We start from the raw sequence: 18590 nt of genomic DNA, 5'->3' as shown, positions 1-18590 counted from the left end.
CATCTTTGGCTTTCATGAACAGGATCACGTGCAACTACGTCAACAATTGTAATTGGCTAATCCTTTTATCACGTTCAAGTAAATCAACGATTTTAATTGGCTGATGCACGTTTTTGAGATGGAGAAACAGTTTAAGGCAAACTTTCTCTAATGTTCACAAGTACAGTGGGGCAAAAAAGTATTTAGTCAGCCACCAATTGTGCAAGTTCTCCCACTTAAAAAGATGAGATGCCTGTAATTTTCATCATAGGTCCACTTCAACTATGACAGACAAAATGAGAAAAAAAAATCCATAAAATCCCATTGTAGGATTTTTAATGAATTTATTTGCAAATTATGGTGGAAAATAAGTATTTGGTCAATAACAAAAGTGTATCTCAATTCTTTGTTATATATGCTTTGTTGGCAATGACAGAGGTCAAACGTTTTCTGTAAGTCTTCACAAGGTTTTCACACACTGTTGCTGGTATATTTGATGAAAATTACAGGCCCCTCTCATCTTTTTAAGTGGGAGAACTTGCACAATTGGTGGCTGACTAAATACTTTTTTTCCCCACTGTATGTTCCCCTCAAATTCCGCAAGAGTGACAACATCGATTTCACTGTAATTCCTGGAAAGGGGTGATTGCGTTGGTTCCCTTGGAAACAACAGCATAGAAGGAATGTCTAGTATGTGTGCTTTAAACAAGGCCCCCACCAACATCTGTGCAAATGCAGCTGGAGGAAGCACAGTAGTTAAACAATCAGGGCGGAGGGGAAAGGGGACAGATTCTGCTGTAGAGAGGATTACTTAACTAATCAACTGTACACAATGTCCAACAGGAATTTGACTTCCTCTATATCCCAACCCATCCTAAAGACATACATACTGTACATACAGTTGAAGATATAGATCAAGAAGATCAGATCTACAGAATATAGATACAGTTGAAGATATAGATCAGATCTACAGAATATAGATACAGTTGAAGATATAGATCAGATCTACAGAATATAGATACAGTTGGAGATTTGGATCAGATCTACAGAATATAGATACAGTTGAAGATATAGATCAGATCTACAGAATATAGATACAGTTGAAGATATAGATCAGATCTACAGAATATAGATACAGTTGGAGATATAGATCAGATCTACAGAATATAGATACAGTTGAAAATATAGATCAGATCTACATACTGTACATACAGTTGAGGTCGGAAGTTTACATCCACTTAGGTTGGAGTCATTAAAACCACTCCACAAATGTCTTGTTAACAAACTATAGTTTTGGCAAGTCGGTTAGGACATCTACTTTGTGCATGAAACAAGTAATTTTTTCAACAATTGTTTACAGACAGATTATTTCACTTATAATTCACTCTATCACAATTCCAGTAGTTAACATGCAGTTGACTGTGCCTTTAAACAGCTTGGAAAATTCCAGAACATTATGTCATGGCTTTTGAAGCTTCTGATAAGCTAAATTACATCTTTAGAGTCAATTGGATGTGTACCTGTTGATGTATTTCAAGGCCTACCTTCATACTCAGTGCCTCTCTGCTTGACATCATGGGAAAATCAAAATCAGCCAAGACCTCAGAAAGAAAATGGTAGACCTCCACAAGGTACCACGTTCATCTGTACAAACAATTGTACGCAAGTATAAACACGATGGTACCACACAGCCGCCATACCGCTCAGGAAGGAGACGCGTTGTGTCTCCTAGAGAGGAACATACTTTGGTGCGAAAAGTGCAAATCAATCCCAGAACAACAGCAAAGGACCTTGTGAAAATGCTGGAGGAAACAGGTACAAAAGTATCTATATCCACAGTAAAATTTGTCCTATATCGACATAACCTGAAAGGCCGCTCAGCAAGGAAGAAGCCACTGCTCCAAAACCACAACAAAAAAAGCCAGACTCCGGTTTGCAACTACACATGGGGACAAAGATTGTACTTCTGGGAGAAATGTTCTCTGGTCTGATGAAACAAAAATAGAACTGTTTGGCCATAATGACCATCGTTACGTTTGGAGGAAAAAGGGGAGGCTTGCAAGCCAAAGAACACCATCCCAACCGTGAAGCACAGGAGTGGCAGCATCATGTTGTGCTTTGCTGCAGGAGGGACTGGTGCACTTCACAAAATAGATGGTATCACGAGGCAGAAAAATTATGTTGATATGGGGATGTTTTACTAGACAGTTATAGACAGTTAGAGATGACCATATGGGGATGTTTTACTAGACAGTTAGAGACAGTTAAAGACAGTTAGAGATGACCATATGGGGATGTTTTACTAGACAGTTAGAGACAGTTAAAGACAGTTAGAGAGGACCATATGGGATGTTTTACTAGACAGTTATAGACAGTTATAGATGACCATATGGGGATGTTTCACTAGACAGAGACAGTTATAGATGACCATATGGGGATGTTTCACTAGACAGAGACAGTTATAGATGACCATATGGGGATGTTTCACTAGACAGAGACAGTTATAGATGACCATATGGGGATGTTTCACTGGACAGTTAGAGACAGTTATAGATGACTATATGGGAATGTTTCACTGGACAGTTAGAGATGACCACAGCATGGGAGTGTCCCTCAGCCTTTAAATTACACAGGATGCGCTCTATGACCGACCTCTCATTAACGTACTACCACATATCATCATTAGGAGTTCATGCTAGTTTCAATGCTTGAATCATTAAGGCGGCCAGACTAGAATCATCGTCTCATAAAACACAGCTATTTATAATCTGGTTTGCTCTGTGTTAGTCTGCTCTTGTCTGAACTGGTCTGGGCTGGTTAGGTTTTGGATGGTCTGGGCTAGTCTTAGCTGGTCTGGGCTGGTCTTAGCTGGTCTGGGCTAGTCTTAGCTGTGCTGGGCTGGTCTTTTTACATTTATTTTTTATTTTATTTCACCTTTATTTAACCACGTTGGCCAGTTGAGTACAAGTTTTCACTTACAACTGCGAACTGGACAAGATAAAGCAAAGCAGTGCGACACAAACAACAACACAGAGTTACACATGGGATTAACAAAAGTACAGTCAATAACACAATAGAAAAATCTATATACAGTGTGTGCAAATGGCATAAGGAGGTAAGGCAATAAATAGGCCATAGTAGCGAAGTAATTACAATTTAGCAAATGAACACTGGAGTGATAGATGTGCAGATGATGATGTGCAAGTATAAATACTGATGTGCGAAAAATGTAAATAAAAACTATATGGGGATGAGGTAGGTAGGTTGGATGAGCTATTTACAGATGGGCTATGTACAGCTGCAGCGATCGGTGAGCTACTCAGATAGCTGATGTTTAAAGTTAGTGAGGGAGATATAAGTCTCCAATTTAAGCGATTTTTGCAATTCGTTCCAGTCATTGGCAGCAGAGAACTGGAAGGAAAGGCAGCCAAAGGAGGTGTTGGCTTTGGCTATAACCAGTGAGATTTAACTGCTGGAGCATGTGCTATGGGTCGGTGTTGTTATGGTGACCAGTGAGCTGAGTCTGGAAGGAGAGTTCAGTCTAGCCAGATACCTAGGTATTTGTAGTTGTCCACATATTCTAAGTCAGAACCGTCCAGAGTAGTGATGCTTGTCGGGTGGGCGGGTGCGGGCAGCGATCGGTTGAAGAGCATGCATTTAGTTTTACTAGCGTTTAAGAGCAGTCTTAGCTGGTCTGGGCTGGTCTGCGCTGGTCTGAGCTGGTCTGGGCTGGTCTGGGCTGGTCTGGTCTGGTCTGGTCTGAGCTGAGCTGGTCTGAGCTGGTCTGGGCTGGGATTAGCTGGTCTGAGCTGGAAGCTGGTCTGAGCTGGTCTGCGCTGGACTGAGCTGGTCTGGGCTGGTCTGGGCTGGTCTGAGGTGGTCTGAGGTGTTCTGGGCTGGTCTGAGCAGGTCTGGGCTGATCTGGCCTAATCTGGGCTGGTCTGAGCTGGTCTGAGCAGGTCTGGGCTGATCTGGGCTAATCTGAGCTGGTCTGAGCTGGTCTGGTGAACCTCTTCTATAACCCAACACCCCTCCATCCATGACTGGGTGAATTTGCGTGCAGGCAGGATGGTAAACACGTGGCCATTCGGCTTATTTCATGGGAAATACAGTCCAAAGATACATAAGATGTTATTCTCCCTAACTCTTGTAGATTGAATCTCACTGATCCTGGATTTATATCCTACTCGACACAGTCTACCGTTAAGCGGCACAGTGCTAGCAAGGTGGCAGGTAGCTTAACAGTTACAGAAGCAAGCCCATATGGTCATCTATAACTGTCTAGTAACACATCCCCATATGGTCCTCTATAACTGTCTCTAACTGTCTACTGAAACATCCCCATATGGTCCTCTCTAACTGTCTCTAACTGTCTAGTAAAACATCCCCATATGGTCATCTATAACTGTCTCTAACTGTCTAGTAAAACCTTCCCTTATGGTCATCCCCCCACCCACCTCACCCTACATAACCTCACACTACATCATCTCACACCTCCTCACCTACATCACCCCACCTCACCCTACATCCCCCTACCCCTACCCCACCCACCTCACCCTCCACCCCCCACATCCCCACCCCACCCCACCTCACCTACATCACCCCACCTCACCTACATCACCCCACCTCACCCTACATCCCCCTACCCCACCTTACCCTACTCCACCTCACCCTACATCACCCCACCTGAATCTACATCCACCTACCCCACCTCACCCTACTCCACCTCACCCACCTCAACCTACATCACCCTATATCACCTCACCTACATCACCCCACCACACCCTACTCCACCTCACCCCACCTCACCCTACATCACCCAACCCCACCTCACCTACATCACCCCAGCTCACCCTACATCCCCCTACCCCACCTCACCCTACTCCACCTCACCCTACATCACCCCAACTCACCTACATCACCCCACCTCACCTACATCCCCCTACTCCACCACACCCTACATCACACCACCTCACCCTACTCCACCTCACCCTACATTACCCCACCTCACACTACATCCCCCTACCCCACCTTACCCTACTCCACCTCACCCTACATCACCCCACCCCTCGCCACCTACATCACACCACCTCACCCTACATCCCCCTACTCCACCTTACCCTACTCCATCTCACCCTACCTACCCCGCCTCACCCTACATCCCCCCGCCTCACCCACCTCACCCTACATCCCCCTACCCCACCTCACCCTACTCCACCTCACCCTACATCCCCCACCCCACCCCACCTCACCTACATCACCCCACCTCACCCTACAACCACCCTAACCCGCCTCACCCTACATCACCCCACCTCACCTACATCCCCCTACCCTACATCACCCCACCTCACACTACATCTCCCTACTCCACCTCACCCTACATCACCCCACCTCACACTACATCCCCCTACCCCACCTCACCCTAATCCACCTCACCCTACATCACCCCACCTCACCCTACTCCACCTCACCCTACCTACCCCACCTCACACTACATCCCCCTACCCCACCTCACCCTAATCCACCTCACCCTACATCACCCCACCCCACCTCACCTACATCACCCCACCTCATCCTACATCTCACTACTCCACCTCACCCTACTCCACCTCACCCTACATTCCCCTACCCCACCTCACCCTACTCCACCTCACCCTACCTACCCCACCTTACCCTACTCCACCTCACCCTACCTACCCCACCTTACCCTACTCCATCTCACCCTACCTACCCCACCCCACCCAACATCACCTCACCATGCCCTACATCATCCCATCCCCATATCCCACCCCCTACTCCACCTCACCCTACATCACCCCACTACCCCAACGGGTCCCACCCTACCCAACATCACCTCACCGTAACCTACATCACGCCACCTCACCATACCTTACATCATCCCATCATCCCACCCTAGATTAGGAACTTCCTGTAGTCGTTAGGCATCCTATGATCTTAGTTTAAACACAGGCTTGGTCTGTCGATCTGAACGGCAATGCCCCTTTTCCTCGCTCCTCCCCTCCCTGCCCCTCGTACCAATCCCTCCGTGCCTGCTACGGACCTCGCCCTGAGCCAACGGTGGCCTGTAGCCTCGTTAGAGGGAGCCACGTCAACAGCGGTTGGTCAGAGAAGACAGAAAGATAAATTGCCAAGAAGCCTCACTGACAGAGAGAATAAAAGGGAGTGATTTGGTTTTCCATTTATTTTTTAAACTAGTAATTCAACTAACAGCTGAATGATCAAAGCAAATTCTCTTTTAAATTTGAAATAAAAGTATTTTTCAAGGAGTCGTGAAGCAATTATGGAAGAGTCTCAATCAGGAGTTTATTCCAACTGGATTTATGCCACCCGTTTGGAAATGGTTGATTCTGTCTACAAGCTTTTCCTTCTTAAACAATGACAAATCCCCAAGACGAAAGTCTTGCGTTGTCATGATGATATAACCCATGCCTCTATCAACTCACCTTACATCACCTCACTCTATATCGCCCGACCCGAGCGCACCCCCTCGACGTACCCCACCCTTCCCTACTCCACCCACCACACCCTACATTTATTGCCCCATAGCCAGACAGGGACCAGCATCAATACAGTCTATTGCCCCATGGCCAGACAGGAACCAGCATCAATACAGTCTATTTCCCCGTAGCCAGACAGGAACCAGCATCAATATAGTCTATTTCCCCATAGCCAGACAGGAACCAGCATCAATACAGTCTATTTCCCCATAGCCAGACAGGAACCAGCATCAATACAGTCTACTTCCCCATTATACCCCATTCTATTTTATTCTATTTTAATTGTGACTTATATGTCTCATTCTAATATTATAGGTAAATGTGGGTAATAGGTAATTAGGTAATAGGTAATTATAGGTAAATGTGGTAATATGTCTCATTCTATTATCCTGTACCTAAGTCTGACTTATATGTCTCATTCTAATATTCTGTACCTAAGTCTGACTTATATGGGTAAATGTGGTAATATGTTTCATTCTATTATCCTGTACTTAATCAATCAATCAAATTTATTTATAAAGCCCTTTTACATCAGGCGATGTCACAAAGTGCTGTACAGAGACCCAGCCTAAAACCCCAAACAGCAAGATACACCCATTGACCACAGACAGGCTAACAACTGGGACGAGCCCAGTTCCAGACTGATCTCATCTGTTCCCTGGTCCTTATTGACTCACCTAGTGGATTTCAAAGGACTGGATCGGGATTGGCGTAAGCAAAGACCCTATATCAGGGTTGATACCTGTCCACTACTTTCAGATCAACAAAGGGTACAATAATTGATTTGGGACTGTGCAGTGCAGTGCTGTCCACAGTACACACATAGACATACAGGTCATGCTCCTCCTACCTCTCACTTAAGTCTGACTTATACAGGGAAACGTCTGTGTGTCTGTGTGTTTCATTCCAATATGTTTCACGGTGGACATCTGTAATGTTATATCTCTCTAATGAAGACAGGAGAATCTGTGAACATGGAACCATCATAACAACCTCAGTCCTCAGATCCCATCCATTACAACCACAATATAAAAGCTTTGAAAGCCTGTAAAATCCCCTTTTTGTCTCCCTAGGTCTCTAGAACGATATTCCAAACAGAGCAGACTGTTACTTCTGTTGACTTAACCACAGATTCATTCAGCTTCTCTGAGTCTGTGTTTCATAGCAGTTACGCTTTAACACCAGGAACGCGCATTTGCTGCCCATAGACAATAAACCCTGTGTTTCTAAGGGATATTGACTGTGTGTTGTGTAATGCTTATCCCATTTTCCAGTAAACTTCTGGATGTTCAGATTTCACAGGGATTTGATCTGTACAATTATGAACTCAATTGGATGCAATTATGTTCAGAAAAAAAAAGAAGGAAAACATTTAGGCTTAGCTCTGCTTTTCAAAAGTATTTAGTGCGTGTTCATGCTACTCAGAGCAGAGCCTGCTAGCTGGGCAGAGAGAGAGAGGGTCTGTATAGTGTCTGTGTGTCATCAGAGCAGAGCCTGCTAGCTGGGCAGAGAGAGAGAGGCTGTATAGTGTCTGTTTGTCATCAACACAGAGCAGAGCCTGCTAGCTGGGCAGAGAGAGAGAGGCTGTATGGTGTCTGTTTGTCATCAACACAGAGCAGAGCCTGCTAGCTGGGCAGAGAGAGGGAGAGGCTGTATGTTGTCTGTGTGTCATCAGAGCAGATGCTGCTAGCTGGGCAGAGAAGGAGAGAGGCTGTATGGTGTCTGTGTATCATCAACACAGAGCTGGGCAGATCCTGTCTAGTCTGCAGAGCCTGCTAGCTGGGCAGAGAGAGGAGAGGCTGTAGGTCTGTGTGTCATCAGAGTGCTAGCTGGGCAGAGAAGGAGAGAGGTGGTGTCTGTGTATCATCAACACAGAGCAGATCCTGCTAGCTGGGCAGAGAGAGAGAGAGGCTGTATGGTGTCTGTGTGTCATCAACACAGAGCAGAGCCTGCTAGCTGGGCAGAGAGAGAGAGGCTGTATAGTGTCTGTTTGTCATCAACACAGAGCAGAGCCTGCTAGCTGGGCAGAGAGAGAGGCCGCATGGTTTCTGTGTGTCATCAACACAGATTGCTGCATTGGCATGTTCTCCATTGTCTAATATCGCATCATACCAGACACAGCATGCATCTCTGGACCATAAGCTATTTGGTTTCCAACACTAGCCTGTCGAGACAAACTTAGAACCCAAAAATAACAGTACAAATACAAGTAATATAGGAGGCAGTATGCATAGTAATAATAAACTGGATTTACACTGGATTTACCAATATCAAGTAAAAGAGGAGGCAGTATGCATAGTAATAATAAACTGGATTTACACTGGATTTACCAATATCAAGTAAAAGAGGAGGCAGTATGCATAGTAATAATAAACTGGATTTACCAATATCAAGTAAAAGAGGAGGCAGTATGCACAGTAATAATAAACTGGATTTACACTGGATTTACCAATATCAAGTAAAAGAGGAGGCAGTATGCATAGTAATACAGTTGGCCAACAGAAAAAGTATGTTCCCAAACACCTCCTCTAACCTTAACAACACCTCCTCTAACTTTGACATTGCATCCTCTAATTTTAACCATACCTCGTCTAGCCTTGACAACACCTCCTCTATCCTTGACAACACCTCCTCTAACCTTGACAACACCTCATCTAACCTTGACAACACCTCATCTAACCTTGACAACACCTCATTTAGCCTTAACAACACCTCATTTAGCCTTGACAACACCTCATCTAGCCTTGCCAACACCTCATTTAGCCTTGACAACACCTCATCTTGCCTTGACAACACCTCATTTAGCCTGGACAACACCTCATCTAGCCTTGACAACACCTCATCTAACCTTGACATCACCTCCTCTAACCTTGACAACAGCTTCTCTGGCCTTGATAACACCTTATCTAACCTTGACAACACCTCATTTAGCCTTGACAACACCTCATCTAGCCTTGACAACACCTCATCTAGCCTTGACAACACCTCATTTAGCCTGGACCACACCTCATCTAGCATTGACAACACCTCATCTTGCCTTGACAACACATCCTCTAGCCTTGACAACACATCCTCTAGCCTTGACAACACATCCTCTAACCTTGATATCACCTCCTCTAACCTTGATATCACCTCCTCTAGCCTTGACAACACCTCCTCTAACCTTTATATCACCTCCTCTAGCCTTAACAACACCTCCTCTAACCTTGATATCACCTCCTCTAGCTTTGACAACACCTCCTCTAGCCTTGACAACACCTTATCTAACCTTGACAACACCCCCTCTAGCCTTGACATCACCTCCTCTAGCCTTGACATCACCTCCTCTAGCCTTGACAACACCTTATCTAACCTTGACAACACTTACTCTAGCCTTGACATCACCTTATCTAACCTTGACAACACCTACTCTAGCCTTGACAACACCTTATCTAACATTGACAACACCTACTCTAGCCTTGACAACACCTCCTCTAACCTTAACAACACCTACTCTAGCCTTGACAACACCTACTCTAGCCTTGACAACACCTTATCTAACCTTGACAACACCTACTCTAGCCTTGACAACACCTTATCTAACCTTGACAACATGTCCTCTAACCTTGACAACACGTCCTCTAATTTTGACATTGTCTACTCTAGCCTTAACAACACCTGCTCTAACCTTGTCAACCACACCTCCTCTAGCCTTGACAACATCTCCTCTAACCTTGTCAACCACACCTCCTCTAGCCTTAACAACACCTGCTCTAACCTTGTCAACCACACCTCCGCTAGCCTTGACACCATCTCCGCTAACCTTGTCAACCACACCTCCTCTAGCCTTGACAACATCTCCTCTAACCTTGTCAACCACACCTCCTCTAGCCTTGACAACACCTCCTCTAACCTCCTCTGACCTTGTCAAACACACCTCCTCTAGCCTTGACAACACCTCCTCTAACCTTGTCAACCACACCTCCTTTAGCCTTGACAACATCTCCTCTAACCTTGTCAACCACACCTCCTCTAGCCTTGCCAACATCTCCTCTAACCTTGTCAACCACACCTCATCTAGCCTTGTCAGCCACACCTCCTCTAGCCTTGACAACACCTCCTCTAACCTTGTCAACCACACCTCCTCTAGCCTTGACAACACATTTGATGGCCTTTCCAGAGGTCCACACTCTTACAATAAAGCTATAATCAAAACCCTGCATGTTCCCAGTCCAAGTGAAGTATATGGATGTCTTGGCATTGCACTTTAGCTGTGTATTGTCAGGTTTTACCAGACACCTTGGAGGCTAAATCATTTCCCTCCCTCCCATCGGTCGAGGCACCTTGGAGACTAAACCATTTCCCTCCCTCTTCTTTTACCAGGCACCTTGGAGGCTAAATAATTTCACTCATAAACCATTTCCTCTGTCTAGGCTACCTTTACGGGACTACAGGGATGATGTCATAGGCTAAGGAGAACCTGAAAAGCCCTGACAGTCATCACAACCCTGAGGCTACGGCTGAGGACAGGAACCAGTAAAATAAGTCCCGCTATGACCTCAGCAGAGTCATCGAATGAGCAAAAGGACAATATTGGATACCTGTTTACCAGACAACTCAATGCATTTTAATGCACTCTTTGACAATAACAACATCGTGCCGGGTGTGAGGGCTGTGAGGGCTGCCAACGACTCAGATCATCGGGTGATCTCGCTCTCCGAGGCCAACATGAGTAAAGTCTTTAATCAGGTCAACACCCACAAGGCCTGAGGGGATTCCAGGGCGCATTCTCAGAGCATGCACAGCTGGCAAGCACATTCACGGTCATTTTCAACCTCTCCTTGTCCTTGTCTGTAATCCTCACATGTTTTAAAATGACCACCATCATTCCATCTTCTCAAGAACTCTACGGTTTCCTGCCACATTGGCTACCGCCCTGAAGCACTGACATCTGTAATCATGGCATAAACTCCATCATCCCAGACACCCTAGACCCACTTCAATTTGCATACCGCTCCAACAGATCCATAGAAGATGCAATCTCAACTTCCACCCTGCTCTCACCCACCTCCACTACCGGTCAAAAGTTTTAGAACACCTACTCATCAAGGGTTTTCATAACTTTTTACTATTTTCTACATTATAGATTAATAGTGAAGACATCAAAACTATGAAAAAACAAATGTGGAATCATGTAGTAAACAAAAAAGTGTTAAACAAATCTAAATATATTTTAAATTTGAGATTCTTCAAAGTAGCCACCCTTTGCCTTAATGACAGCTTTACACACTCTTGGCATTCTCTCAACCACCATGCATTTCAATTAACAGGTGTGCCCTCTTAAAAATGAATTTGTGGAATTGATTTCCTTCCTAATGTGTTTCAGCCAATCAGTTTTGTTATGACAAAGTAGGGGTGGTATACAGAAGACAGTCCTATTTGGTAAAATACCAAGTCCATATTATGGCAATAGCAGCTCAAATAAGATAAGAGAAATGACAGTCCATCATTACTTTAAGACATGAAGTTCAGTCAATAAGGAACATTTCAAGAACTTTGAACGTTTCTTCAGGTGCAGTCTCAAAAACTATCAAGCACTATGGAACTGGCTCTCATGAGTTACCAGCCTCAGAAATTGCAGCCCAAATAAATGCTTCACAGAGTTCAAGTAACAGACACATGTTAACATCATCTGTTCAGAGGAGACTGTCTGAATCACGCCTTCATGATCAAATTGCTGCATAAAAACACAACTGAAGGACACCAATGAGAAGAGGATACTTTCTTGGGCCATGAAACACGAGCAATGGAAATTAGACCGGTGGAAATCTGTCCTTTGGTCTGGAGTCCAAATTGGAGATGTTTGTTTCCAGCTGTCATATCCTTGTGAGATGCAGAGTAGGTGAACGGATGATCTCCGCATGTGTTTTTCCCACCGTAAAGCATTGAGGAGGAGGTGTTATGGTGTGGGGGTTCATTGCTGGTGACACTGTCTGTGACTGTCTGTGACACTTAACCAGCATGGCTACCACAGCATTCTGCAGCAATACACCATCCCATCTGGTTTGGGCTTAGTGGGACTATCATTTGTTTTCAACAGGACAGCGACCCAACACACCTCCAGGCTGTGTAAGGGCAGTTTGGCCAAGGAGAGTGATGGAGTGCTGCATCAGATGTCCTGGCCTCCACAAACCCCTGACCACAACCAAATTGAATTGGTTTGGGATGAGTTGGACCGCAGAGTGAAGGAAAAGCAGACAACAAGTGCTCAGCATATGTGGGAACTACTTCAAGACTGTTGGAAAAGCATTCCAGGTGAAGCTGGTTGAGAGAATGCCAAGAGTGTGCAAAGCTGTCATCAAGGCAAAGTGTGGCTATTTGAAGAATCTCAAATATAAAATATATTTTGATTTGTTTAACACTTTTTTTGGTTACTACATGATTCCATATCAGTAATTTCATAGTTTTGATGTCTTCACTAAAACCCTTGAATGAGTAGGTGTGTCCAAACATTTGACCGGTAGTGTAGATCAGAGCAATGCCTATGTGAGAATGTTGTTCATTGACAACAGCTTAGCGTTCAACACCATAGTCCCCATCAAAGCTTGTCACCAAATTAGGACCCTGGGACTGAACACCTCCCTCTGCAACTGGGTCCTGGACTTCCTGACGGGCCAACCCCAGGTGGTGAAGATAGGAAACATCACCTCCGCTACACTGACCCTCAACACGGGGGGCCCCACAGAGGCGTGTGCTTAGTTCCCTCCTGTACTTCCTGTTCACCCACGATTGTGTGGCCACGCACGACTCTAACACCATCATCAAGTTTGCTAATGAGACAACGGTGGTAGGCCTGGTCACCGGCGATGATGAGGCAGCCTACAGGGAGGAGGTCGCGGGGGGACTTCAGAGGACCAGGTCTATAGCTTCAAGTTCCTCAGAGTCCAAATCACCAAGAACCTGAAATGGTTCAAACACACAGAGTCACGAAGAAGGATCGACAGCACCTCTTGCCCCTCAGGAGATTGAAAAGGTTTGGGCCCTCAAAATCTCAAATAGTTCTACAGCTGTACCATTGAGAGCATCTTGACTGGCTGTATCACTGCATGGTATGGCAATAGCACCGCCCTCGATCGCATTGGCGCTACGGAGGGTGGTGCGGACAGCCCAGTACATCACTGGGACCAAGCTCCCTGCAATCCAGGACCTCTAGATCAGGCGGTGTGAGCTCCCTGCCATCCAGGACCTGTATACCAGGCAGTGTGAGCTCCCTGCCATCTAGGACCTCTATATCAGGCGGTGTGAGCTCCCTGCCATCCATGACCTCTATACCAGGCGGTGTGAGCCCCCTGCCATACAAAACCTCTATATCAGGCGGTGTGAGCTCCCTGACATCCAGAACCTCTATATCAGGCGGTGTGAGCTCCCTGCCATCCAGAACCTCTATATTAGGCGGTGTGAGCACCCTGCCATCTAGGTTCTCAATACCAGGCGGTGTGAAAGGCAGGCCAGAGCCATAGACTGTTCTCTCTGCTTCCGCACGGCAAGTTGTTCCTTTGCATCATGTTTGGCACCAACAGGCTCTTGATTGGCTTCTAAGACTGATAAATAGATAACTAAATAGATAACTAAATGGTACACGTATAATCTGAGTCAACCCTTTTTATTGTATTCTAATTTCTGCCCTGTCTCTATGCACACTCACAGAGCCCTACACACATATCCTACTGTCACCCCAAAACACTCACACAAACACTCACTCCATAATCTCATCACTCACGCATAATTTGCACGTACATTTATACTGACTCTACACACACACACAACTGCATTGTCGGGGTTCGAGCTGTGAAAAAGGGCATTTCATTGTAGTTGTGTAGAGTTGTGGCCAAAAGTTTTGGGAATCACACAAATATTAATTTCCACAAAGTTTGCTGCTTCAGTGTCTTCAGATATTTTTGTCAGATGTTACCTTGGAATACTGAAGTATAATTACAAGCATTTCATAAGTGTCAAAGGCTTTTATTGACAATTACATGAAGTTGATACAAAGAGTCAATATTTGCAGTGTTGGTCCTTCTTTTTTAAGACCTCTGCCATCCACCCTGGCATGCTGTCAATTAACTTCTGGGCCACTGATAGCAGCCCATTCTTGCATAATCAATGCTTGGAGTTTGTCAGAATTTGTGGGTTTTTGTTTGTCCACCCGCCTCTTGAGAATTGACCACCAGTTCTCAATAGGATTAAGGTCTGGGGAGTTTCCTGGCCATGGACCCAAAATATCAATGTTTTGTTCCCCGAGCAACTTAGTTATCACTTTTGCCTTATGGCAAGGTGCTCCATCATGCTGGAAAAGGCATTGTTTGTCACCAAACTGTTCCTGGATGGTTGGGAGAAGTTGCTCTCGGAGGATGTGTTGGTACCATTCTATATTCATGGCTGTGTTCTTAGGTAAAATTGTGAGTGAGCCCACTCCCTTGGCTGAGAAGCGACCCCACACATGAATGGTCTCGGGATGCTTTACTGTTGGCATGACACAGGACTGATGGTAGCGCTCACCTTGTCTTCTCCGGACAAACTTTTTTCCGGATACCCCAAACAAGGGAGGTAGATTCTTCAGAGAAAATGAATTTACCCCAGTCCTCAGTAGTCCAATCCCTGTACCTTTTGCAGAATATCAGTCTGTCCCTGATGTTTTTCCTGGAGAGAAGTGACTTCCTGAACAAGCTCTGTGTGATCCCGCAGCTAAATCAACTTTAGGAGATGGTCCTGGCGCTTGCTGGACTTTCTTGGGCGCCCTGAAGCCTTCTTCACAACAATTGAACCGCTCTCCTTGAAGATCTTGATGATCCGATAAATGGTTGATTTAGGTGCAATCTTACTGGCAGCAATATCCTTGCCAGTGAAGCCCTTTTTGTGCAAAGCAATGATGACGGCATGTGTTTCCGTGCAGGTAACCATCGTTGACAGAGGAAGAACAATGATTCCAAGCACCCCCCTCCTTTTGAAGCTTCCAGTCTGTTATTTGAACTCAATCAGCATGACAGAGTGATCTCCAGCCTTGTCCTCGTCAACACTCACACCTGTGTTAACGAGAGAATCACTGACATGATGTCAGCTGGTCCTTTTGTGGCAGGGCTGAAATTCAGTTGACATGTTTCGGGATTTGGTTCATTCGCATGGCAAAGAGAGACTTTGCAATTCATCTGATCACTCTTCATAACTGTTACGTTCTGACCTTTATTTCATTTGTTTTGTCTTTATTTAGTATGGTCAGGGCGTGAGTTGGGGTGGGCAGTCTGTGTTTGTGTTTCCGTGTCTGTGTTTGTCACCACACGGTACTGTTTTGGTTTGGTTATTCACGTCATCATTTATTGTTTTTGTATTCTTAGTGTTCAGTTTATGTTTTTAAAATAAACGACATGAACACTTACCACGCCGCATCTTGGTCCGATCCTTACTCCTCTTCAGATGAAGAGGAGGAAATCTGCCGTTACAATAACATTCTGGAGCATATACAAATTGCCATCATACAAACTGAGGCAGCAGACCTGGTGAAAATTAATATTTGTGTCATTATTTTGGCCACGACTGTACCTGACATTAAAACTACCATTCAATGGAATGATACCTAGACAGGCATAACTACGGCCTGGGGGTCTATGACACTAAACAACACATCAGACCCAGATGACTAAACAACACATCAGACCCAGATGACTAAACAACACATCAGACCCAGATGACTAAACAACAAATCAGACCCAGATACCAAACAACACATCAGACCCAGATACCAAACAACACATCAGACCCAGATGACTAAACAACACATCAGACCCAGATGACTAAACAACACATCAGACCCAGATGACTAAACAACAAATCAGACCCAGATACCAAACAACACATCAGACCCAGATACCAAACAACACATCAGACCCAGATGACTAAACAACACATCAGACCCAGATGACTAAACAACACATCAGACCCAGATGACTAAACAACACATCAGACCCAGATGACTAAACAACACATCAGACCCAGATGACTAAACAACACATCAGACCCAGATGACTAAACAACACATCAGACCCAGATGACTAAAACACACATCAGACCCAGATGACTAAAAACACACATCAGACCCAGATACTAAACAACACATCAGACCCAGATGACTAAACAACACATCAGACCCAGATGACTAAAACACACATCAGACCCAGATGACTAAAACACACATCAGACCCAGATACTAAACAACACATCAGACCCAGATGACTAAACAACAAATCAAATCAAATCAAATTTATTTATATAGCCCTCCGTACATCAGCTGATATCTCAAAGTGCTGTACAGAAACCCAGCCTAAAACCCCAAACAGCAAGCAATGCAGGTGTAGAAGCACGGTGGCTAGGAAAAACTCCCTAGAAAGGCCAAAACCTAGGAAGAAACCAAGAGAGGAACCAGGCTATGTGGGGTGGCCAGTCCTCTTCTGGCTGTGCCGGGTGGAGATTATAACAGAACATGGCCAAGATGTTCAAATGTTCATAAATGACCAGCATGGTCGAATAATAATAAGGCAGAACAGTTGAAACTGGAGCAGCAGCATGGCCAGGTGGACTGGGGACAGCAAGGAGTCATCATGTCAGGTAGTCCTGGGGCATGGTCCTAGGGCTCAGGTCAGTTGAAACTGGAACAGCAGCATGGCCAGGTGGACTGGGGACAGCAAGGAGTCATCATGTCAGGTAGTCCTGGGGCATGGTCCTAGGGCTCAGGTCCTCTGAGAGAGAGAAAGAAAGAGAGAAGGAGAGAATTAGAGAACGCACACTTAGATTCACACAGGACACCAAATAGGACAGGAGAAGTACTCCAGATATAACAAACTGACCCCAGCCCCCGACACATAAACTACTGCAGCATAAATACTGGAGGCTGAGACAGGAGGGGTCAGGAGACACTGTGGCCCCATCCGAGGACACCCCCGGACAGGGCCAAACAGGAAGGATATAACCCCACCCACTTTGCCAAAGCACAGCCCCCACACCACTAGAGGGATATCTTCAACCACCAACTACCATCCTGAGACAAGGCTGAGTATAGCCCACAAAGATCTCCACCACGGCACAACCCAAGGGGGGGGCGCCAACCCAGACAGGATGACCACAACAGTGAATCAACCCACTCAGGTGATGCACCCCCTCCAGGGACGGCATGAGAGAGCCCCAGTAAGCCAGTGACTCAGCCCCTGTAATAGGGTTAGAGGCAGAGAATCCCAGTGGAAAGAGGGGAACCGGCCAGGCAGAGACAGCAAGGGCAGTTCGTTGCTCCAGAGCCTTTCCGTTCACCTTCCCACTCCTGGGCCAGACTACACTCAATCATATGACCCACTGAAGAGATGAGTCTTCAGTAAAGACTTAAAGGTTCACACCCAGATGACTAAACAACACATCCAGTTCTTTAAAAACCATTATGGGACTAGCCTTATTCTAGTTCCTTAATCATTATGGGACTAGCCTGATTCTAGTTCCTTAATAATTATGGGCCTAGCCTGATTCCAGTTCCTTAATCATTATGGGACTAGCCTGATTCCAGTTCCTTAGAAACCATTATGGGACTAGCCTGATTCCAGTTCCTTAATCATTATGGGACTAGCCTGATTCCAGTTCCTTAATCATTATGGGACTAGCCTGATTCCAGTTCCTTAGAAACCATTATGGGACTAGCCTGATTCCAGTTCCTTAGAAACCATTATGGGACCAGCCTGATTCCAGGTCCTTGGAAATCATTCTGGGACTGGCATGATTCCAGTTTCTTAATCATTCTGGGACTGGCCTGATTCCAGTTCCTTAATCATTATGGGACTAGCCTGATTCCAGTTCCTTAATCATTATGGGACTAGCCTGATTCCAGTTCCTTAGAAATCATTATGGGACTAGCCTGATTCCAGTTCCTTAATCATTCTGGGACTAGCCTTATGCCAGTTCCTTAGAAACCATTATGGGACTGGCCTGATTCCAGGTCCTTAGAAATCATTCTGGGACTAGCCTGATTCCAGTTGCTTAATCATTCTGGGACTAGCCGTATTCCAGTTCCTTAGAAATCAT

This window comes from Oncorhynchus tshawytscha, linkage group LG29 (genome assembly GCF_018296145.1).
Source record: "Oncorhynchus tshawytscha isolate Ot180627B linkage group LG29, Otsh_v2.0, whole genome shotgun sequence".
In the NCBI taxonomy this organism is placed as follows: domain Eukaryota; kingdom Metazoa; phylum Chordata; class Actinopteri; order Salmoniformes; family Salmonidae; genus Oncorhynchus; species Oncorhynchus tshawytscha.
The sequence above is the reverse complement of the archived record's forward strand: the minus strand, read 5'-3'. Positions refer to the sequence as shown.